The sequence below is a fragment of the Mastomys coucha genome, unplaced genomic scaffold (genome assembly GCF_008632895.1).
Source record: "Mastomys coucha isolate ucsf_1 unplaced genomic scaffold, UCSF_Mcou_1 pScaffold6, whole genome shotgun sequence".
NCBI classification, from domain to species: Eukaryota; Metazoa; Chordata; class Mammalia; order Rodentia; family Muridae; genus Mastomys; species Mastomys coucha.
Window position 1 is genome coordinate 87,722,553 of NW_022196912.1, and position 7,457 is coordinate 87,730,009.

Below are 7,457 nucleotides of genomic sequence, written 5' to 3' on the forward strand. Positions count from 1 at the left end.
ATGAGGACATCAAGCTTGAGAAAGATTAAACAACTTGTCCACACCCTAGACAGATCAGAGGTGGCCTCTGAACTCAGATTAGTTGTAGTGGACAAGATGTGGCCTTTCTGACTCCAATATGTTTAAAAGGCCTTTGAATGATAGTTTTAAAAATCCCACCATTCCCAATTATGTTACACCCAGCCTGATGTAACTAACACTTTTCCAGTCTAGCCTCTATCCAAGTACTTGAGTTTTCTGTTTTGTTTGTTTGTTTGTTTTAATTTGACTTAATTTCCTGTAGTGCCAGGAATGGACCCCAGCTTCAAGCAGGCAGGACAAGTCCCATCCCAGGTCTTGAGCTTTCACTCTCTGATCCTAACCTGAATTCCTCCCACTACCTTCTGCTCTCTGCCCCTGTTGTGGTTTCCCCATGACAGGAGGCCTTAAGTTTCAGCATAAACATGGAAGAAACAAGGGTGATTTTATTTTATTTTATTTTATTGTCTTATATAAGAGTTGCAAGTATGTGGAAAAGAAGGGGGGTGTATTAGCAGAAACAGGAGAGAAGTCTTCCTGTGTGGAGAGGGAATGAACAGATGGTTGAAGGCAAATTCTAGGAACGGTGACAAGTTTACATGGACCAGGAGAGATTTTGCTGTGGAATGGACACCGCTGCCTTCCCCCAACACTGGGCTGGTGAAGATGCCATTGGGATTGTATCTGAGGGTTTGTTGTTTTGTTTGAAGGCCTTTTCAGTTTTATTGTTTGCAAAATCTGAAAAGAGTCGAAAAGAGAAAGCAAGCTATCCTAAGAAGTCCTGGCCAGCTTTGTGACAGCAATTGGGACTAGAAAATCAAGTTGCCCGGTGTTGGCAAAGAAGCTATTTCTCCTGACATTCTCTTTTATAATGTATATCAATATATATCTGTACACCTATACATATGTACATATAGTATGATATATACATGTACATATATAATTTTTCTTGGCAAAGTTATGAGAATTGAATTTGATTAAACTCATAAGGGGCCTATTATGAAGCATGTTATTGTCTAGGCCAAGTTCTTTCTGTTTCCTATATTGGAAGGAAATCCTGCCCCCCACCTCTTGATTTTTCTCTTCTTTTCTTTTCTTTTTTTCTTTCTTTCTTTTCTTTTTTTTTCTTTTCTTCTTTTTTTTTTTTTTTGGTTTTTTGAGACAGGGTTTCTCTGTGTATCCCTGGCTGTCCTGGAACTCACTCTGTAGACCAGGCTGGCCTTGAACTCAGAAATCCACCTGCCTCTGCTTCCCAAGTGTTGGGATTAAAGGCATGCACCACCACTGCTCGGCCACCTCTTGATTTTTCTGAAACAGGATTTCCCTATATAGCTCTGGCTACCCTGAAACTCACTATGTAGACCAGGCTGCCCTCAAACTATGAGACCCACCTGCCTCAGCCTCCTGACAGCTGCGATTAAAGACCTGCACCACAACATCCAGCTGGAAATTCTCAGTATTTGGTTCTGAATATACTCTGCACAGTGTAGTGATTCTGAGGACTTTCTACATCAAAAGGTTGCATGTGTTCAAGTCCTTCAAGAGAAAGTGTATATGTCTCTGCATTTAATTGTTCTAAATTTTAAATGACTTTGTTCTGTAATTAATAACCATTAAACCAGACAATTAAAAAACAAAAGCAAACCACTGATAGGAGAGAAATAAGATAAAGATTAAAAGTGAAGCTACAGTGAACAAAAATTCTTGAGACATTTAAGAGATAGGATCAGTGACCACCCGCGATGACACTGTTTCTAAAGGCAAGGGGCCTGGTGTGCAGACTAACTTCCTGAGCTCCTGCCACACGCCTCGGAAGAGCCAGTGCTCCTGCTGTGTATACTCAGGTGCTCCTCGTTACAAATAACAAATACAAAACCAAAAGTGGTTTTTATCAGTAAGAGACATTTAACATCTCTTCTTCTGAGCTCGGCTTGGTGGCACACATACACCTTTAATCTTAGCACTCAAGAGGAAGAAGCAGGCAGATCTGAGTTCAAGGCCATTCTACCTGATCTACATAGTGCACCAGGGCAAGCCAGGGCTGTGTAGTGGGATGCCACCTGAAAGTTAATTAACAAACTAATTAATCCCTACTTAAGGTAGGCAATTGCAGTGGAGGCTGAATGGTGTGGCTGTCTGAGTCACAGACTGCCTACCATTCCTCTTCCCTGTGCTGCTGTGTTCATTATCCTAGAAAATCCAGACTCAGACATAGACACACAACATAGCTATAGATGGCTGCTTTCCTCATGTGACTTTGTTTTTACAAAGCTTTCCAGATTCATCACAAGATTTCTCAGATCCTAGTGACCATTTTTTTTCTTTTTCTTTTTCTTTTTTTTTTTCTTTTCTCTTTTCTTTTTTTGGTTTTTCAAGACAGGGTTTCTCTGTGTAGCCCTGGCTGTCCTGGAACTTGCTCTGTAGACCAGGCTGGCCTCAAACTCAGAAATCCGCCTGCCTCTGCCTCCCAAGTGCTGGGATTAAAGGCATGTGCCACCAATGCCCAGCCCTAGTGGCCTTTTCTATACCCCAAGTTGATGTTTCCTACTCTTTTCATGTGATAATACAACTAGATCATGTCTTTAGGATACGGAAGAGTACCTGGATGAGGTAGCTGGCAGTTAAACTGGGAACTACTCAGGACTTCAGCATCTTAGTTTTGCTCTAATGTTCCAAGGGCTTACGGAATCAATACGCAGCCACATGTTTTGCCCAGTGCATTTATAAATTGATATACAGCATTCATAACCTAACAATACTTCCATCACAGACCAGAGGTCTGATGTGGTCTGTAAGTCCCATAAGATTATTAGGGGGCACTGAGTGGTGGTGCAAACCTTTAATCCCAGCACTTGGGAGGCAGAGGCAGGTGGATTTCTGAGTTCGAGGCCAGCCTTATCTACAGAGTGTGTTCCAGGACAGCTAGGGCTATACAGAGAAACCCTGTCTCGAAAACAAACAAACAAACAAACAAACAAACAAAAAAATTGGGCCAGAACTGAGTTCCCCCACCCCCCCTGGTCCCCCACCCCCCCTACTAGCCAGAGTTCAGAAAGTTAAAAAAGAGTGAGATTATTCAGTACTAAGCCTCTAAAACAACAATTATATCAGGTGAATAAAAGGTACATTTATAAATGCCTTAGTTAGGGTTTTACTGCTGTGAACAGATACCATGACTAAGGCAACACTTATAAGGACAACATTTCATTGGGGCTGGCTTACAGGTTCATAGGTTCAGTCCATTATCAAAGTGGGAACATGGCAGCATCCAGGCAGAGCTGAGAGTTCTACATCTTCATCTGAAGGCTGCTAGCAGAATACTGACTTCCAGGAATCTAGGATGAGGGTCTTAAAGCCCACACCCACAGTGACACACCTAATCCAACAAGGTCACACCTACTCCAGGGCCACACCCTCTAATAGTGTCACTCCCTGGGCCAAGCATATACAAACCATCACAACATATAAGAACAAAAATAACAACAACAAAAAGATTATAAAAGGGATAAAAAAACTCATACCATCTAGCAACACTGCAGCTGTGATGACATCCTTGCATCACACATGACTCCTGCTTGAGGTGATGCTGGTACAGACGTACTGTCCTGTCAGCAATATAAAATGAGGAGAGCAATACAATCATGGCCAGTACATAGTACTTGAAAATGGTGATAAAAAATGTTACTGCTTCGCATACTTTAATTTTATGTTCTTTAAATATATAGTTACCTATGAAAAAAAGGTTGCCATGAAACACTGCTGGGATATTTTGGTGGTAACCTCAAATGTGTCCTGTTTCCCACATCTTGAGATTGCATCAAGGCATGGAGTGACTGAACTTCAGCAGTTAGGTTTGCAAAAAATACTCACACAATGATGAATGCATAACAAACAGTTCTCAAAGCATCTCCAGACATTTAAGAGAGTCATGACTGAGGGCTGGAGAGATGGCTCAGTGGTTAAGAGCACTTGACTGCTCTTCCAGAGTCCCAGGACCCACCATGTGGCTTACAACTGTAGTAAACTCAAAGCTGAGGATTGAATGCCCACTTTTGGTCTCAAAAGCACCAAGTCTGTAGGCATACACTGTTGTATAGACAGGCAAATAGGCAGCAATATAAAAAAGGCAGGTCGTGGTGGTGGTGCACACCTTGAATCCAGCATTAGGGAAGCAGAAGCAGGGGAATCTTGAAGCCGGTCTGGTCTATGGAGCTAGTTTCTGGTTGACCAGGCAGAGAAACCCTGTCTTGAAAGAGAGGGAGTGTGTGTGTGTGGGGGGGGGGGGAGGAAGGGAAGGAGGGAGAGGGGAGGCAGGCTTGCTTGACTGTACTCTGGTTTAAGACACTAAGATACAAAGGAGGAGATATCATAGATCCACATACAAACTCTGGTGAGAGAACAAGCTGCCAACAGAGAGGAGGTTGTTTCTAGTGGGTACAGCCAACCATGGTAATCATATTTTCCAAAGCACTTGATCAGATCTCTTTTAACCCTTTCCGCTTGGAAGGAAGCATCTGTGGAGGAGGAAACAGACGTTAGTGGTTTAAACCATTTACTTAAGTACTAGCAAAGGGGCACACATGCACAGTGGATGCAGGCCCCATGATATGCTGGCCCCATGCTTTAACAAGTGGCTCTCCAAGAAGAAGTTCAGACATGTCTCTTGGCTGATTTGTTACTGTTATGAGGGGCTTTGTGGTTGAACTGGATGTTTTGTTTAAACAAAAAATTTAAATGTTAAAAATGTCACACATCAGCTGGGCGGTGGTGGCACACGCCTTTAATCCCAGCACTTGGAAGGCAGAGGCAGGCGGATTTCTGAGTTCGAGGCCAGCCTGATCTATAGAGTGAGTTCCAGGACAGCCAAGGCTACACAGAGAAACCCTGTCTCAAAAAAAAAAAAAAAAAAAAAAAAAAAAAAAAAAAAAAAACCAAAAACCAAAAACCAAAAACCAAAAAAAGATGTAGCACATCCAGTTTGATCTGCAGGAAACCCTTTCTTAAATTCAGACAAGGCGCAGCCAAGCATATGTGTTGTGCTTTTTCCAAGGTGTTAGTTCTCCCTTTATGGCCAGCCTGAAGTCACCAAAACTAAGTCTCTGAATTTCCATCACTTAGACACAACATGCACAAATTACTTCAGAAACACACATCACACTAAAAATAATCCTGTGTAATCTTCATTTGAATGGACCTAACTGTATACCAGTAGGTAATTTTTAATAATGGTTATGTTTAGCAAACATCTCTCAATTTTTGTAGTTTAACTGAGAATGCAGGTTAGTTAGCTGAGCACAGTCCTGCCTGACAGTGTGCTTAAGCCCCCCTTCGCTGCATGTATAACTGTCATGTAGAGTGGTGATCACCTCCCAGAGAAAGTCCGGGGTCCCGGTCCTTGCTTTCTGTGGCCCTGAGTAATTGCTACCTCTCTGGAGGTTGGTTTTCTCTTCTTTAAGGGAGGAACACTGCAGTCTTTGGCCTGCTCACTCGTAGAGTTTGACAGAATTAAGCTGACAGGTCTCTGTGACTGTACTGATAAAAGACTTTATTGTGATGGTCATTTATTTCATCACTCTTTTACAACCAAGTTGTCATTGTTGAGGATGAAAACTGTGTCACTTCACTTCCAAGGACGCGGTTTAGTTCAGGATCTCACATTGCATAGTGCCAAGAATAGATGAGAAACACCAAGGTGAATTGTTCTCAAGGAGTCCCCTTAAATTTTGCTAGTATTAACTGATTAAAAGTAGTTCCCCAGAAAGTGATGGCACATGCCTTTAATACCAGCACTTGGGAGGTAGAGGCAGGCAGATCTCTGAGTTCGAGGCCAGCCTGGTCTACAGAGTGAGTTCCAGGACAGCCAGGGTTACACAGAGAAACCCTGTCTTGAAAAAACAAACAAACAAAAAACAAACAAACAAAAATAGTTCCCCAGGGCTGGGGAAATGGCTCAATCTGTAAAGTGCTTGCTATGCAAGTGTGAGGCACTCATTTCAGATTCTCCATGTGCTTCTAAAAAGCCAGGTTTGTCTGTAATCCTAGTATAGGGGAGATGGAGACAGGGGATAGAGGAAGACACTGGGTGTTAAGCTTCCACACATGCATGTGGAGGGACACCAACATATATGTACATACACTGCACTCAAAGTTACTTAGCCCCATGCCTCCCCCCCATTGTTTACTAACTTTTCCACGCTTATCTGTTTTCAACTCATCTCCTCCACCATGGTGCCTAATTTTATTTATTTACTCTTTGTGAATGTTCCTCATTATAAGGCCAGTTCTGTGGGGGCAGGGATCTTCCTCATTGATGTCATTTACCACAGGATCCAGCCCAGTGCCTGGCATACAATGATGATCTGTCAAACAGAGGCACTTATCTGATAAGAGCTAGTGTTAGGCCATGGCCACATGCTGGCTCTTGAGGGGAAACCTTTCCCTAGGACTTGGCTGGTAGTCCTCATAGTTCACGTTTCTTAGAGACCAGGAGGCATAGAGGCAGCAAAAGATGGCTATCTCCCTTCTGCTGGGCTCAGAGAGGGCTACCCCGCCCCCACCTCAGTGGTGATGTCACACAGGGCATTGATTCTCCAACCCTTCTCATTCTTTAACAGTCCTGTAGACAGCTGTTTTTCATTACCATGATATGGTGAGGGGGGAGAGGGAGGGAGGGGATGGGGTGGGGTACCCCATCCCTGAATAAAATTAGCTTAGGGCTATCTCATATGTTCAAGTTCAGGAGAAAATGGGTAACAGAAACTACATTTTGGATTAAACTATTCAAATCAAGGAAGAGAAAAATGAGGGCAAGAAAGGAAAAGGAGATAAAAGGAGTGCAGAAGAAAGGGAGAAGAGAGTCAAGAAGAACGCAGACAAGAGGACACACCAAGTGGCTATGGGAGAGAGGAAAGCCCAAACCAGGTAGTGAAGCAGACAGAGGAAAGGAGAGATGGACCTCTGGCCTACTTGGTTTTGTACTTGGTAGTGCTCAGCTTGCTGTGGAAGGATGGCTGGTTGGCTATGGGAGGGGCTTCTCAGGCATCCTGGAGGGTCATTTACATGCCCGAGAAGCACTTTGAGAGGCCCGGGTTAGGCCATCTCAGGACTGAGCCTCTGGATGCATCTACAATAGTTATGCAATAAGAAATGTAACCCCACACACACTTTTTTCTTTTAAAATCAGGATTGTAGAGGAAAGGGAGTATTGAATTTAACTAGTGTTTAAATGTATATAATAGTCTCTAAATGGAGAGAGTATTGAGTGTACTAGGCTTTGAAGCCCACTCTGTAGATCAGGCTGGCCTCTCACAGAGATCTGTCTGCCTCTGCATCCTGAGTGATGGGATTAAAGGTGTGGACCAGCACTGGCCTACTCTAATAGTTTATGTTTAGTTTTAAATGTATTGAGCTCTAGCTTCCTATGTCTTTGCCTCAAGTCT

General features: G+C 43.1%; 1 long non-coding RNA gene across 4 annotated transcripts; it reads right to left on the reverse strand.

Moving 5' to 3' along the window:
- Positions 1 to 459: 459 nt before the first annotated feature.
- Positions 460 to 6,603, reverse strand: LOC116079943. 4 transcript variants are annotated; one of them, XR_004114237.1, is made up of 5 exons: positions 6,205 to 6,603; positions 5,385 to 5,550; positions 4,401 to 4,532; positions 3,540 to 3,623; positions 460 to 756 (listed from the first exon to the last, which is right to left on the reverse strand). It is a non-coding gene; the product is annotated as an uncharacterized LOC116079943 (long non-coding RNA). The 4 variants fall into 4 exon arrangements; XR_004114238.1 differs by having other exon boundaries at positions 5,444 to 5,550; positions 6,205 to 6,600; XR_004114239.1 differs by lacking the exon at positions 5,385 to 5,550 and having other exon boundaries at positions 6,269 to 6,593.
- Positions 6,604 to 7,457: the final 854 nt, after the last annotated feature.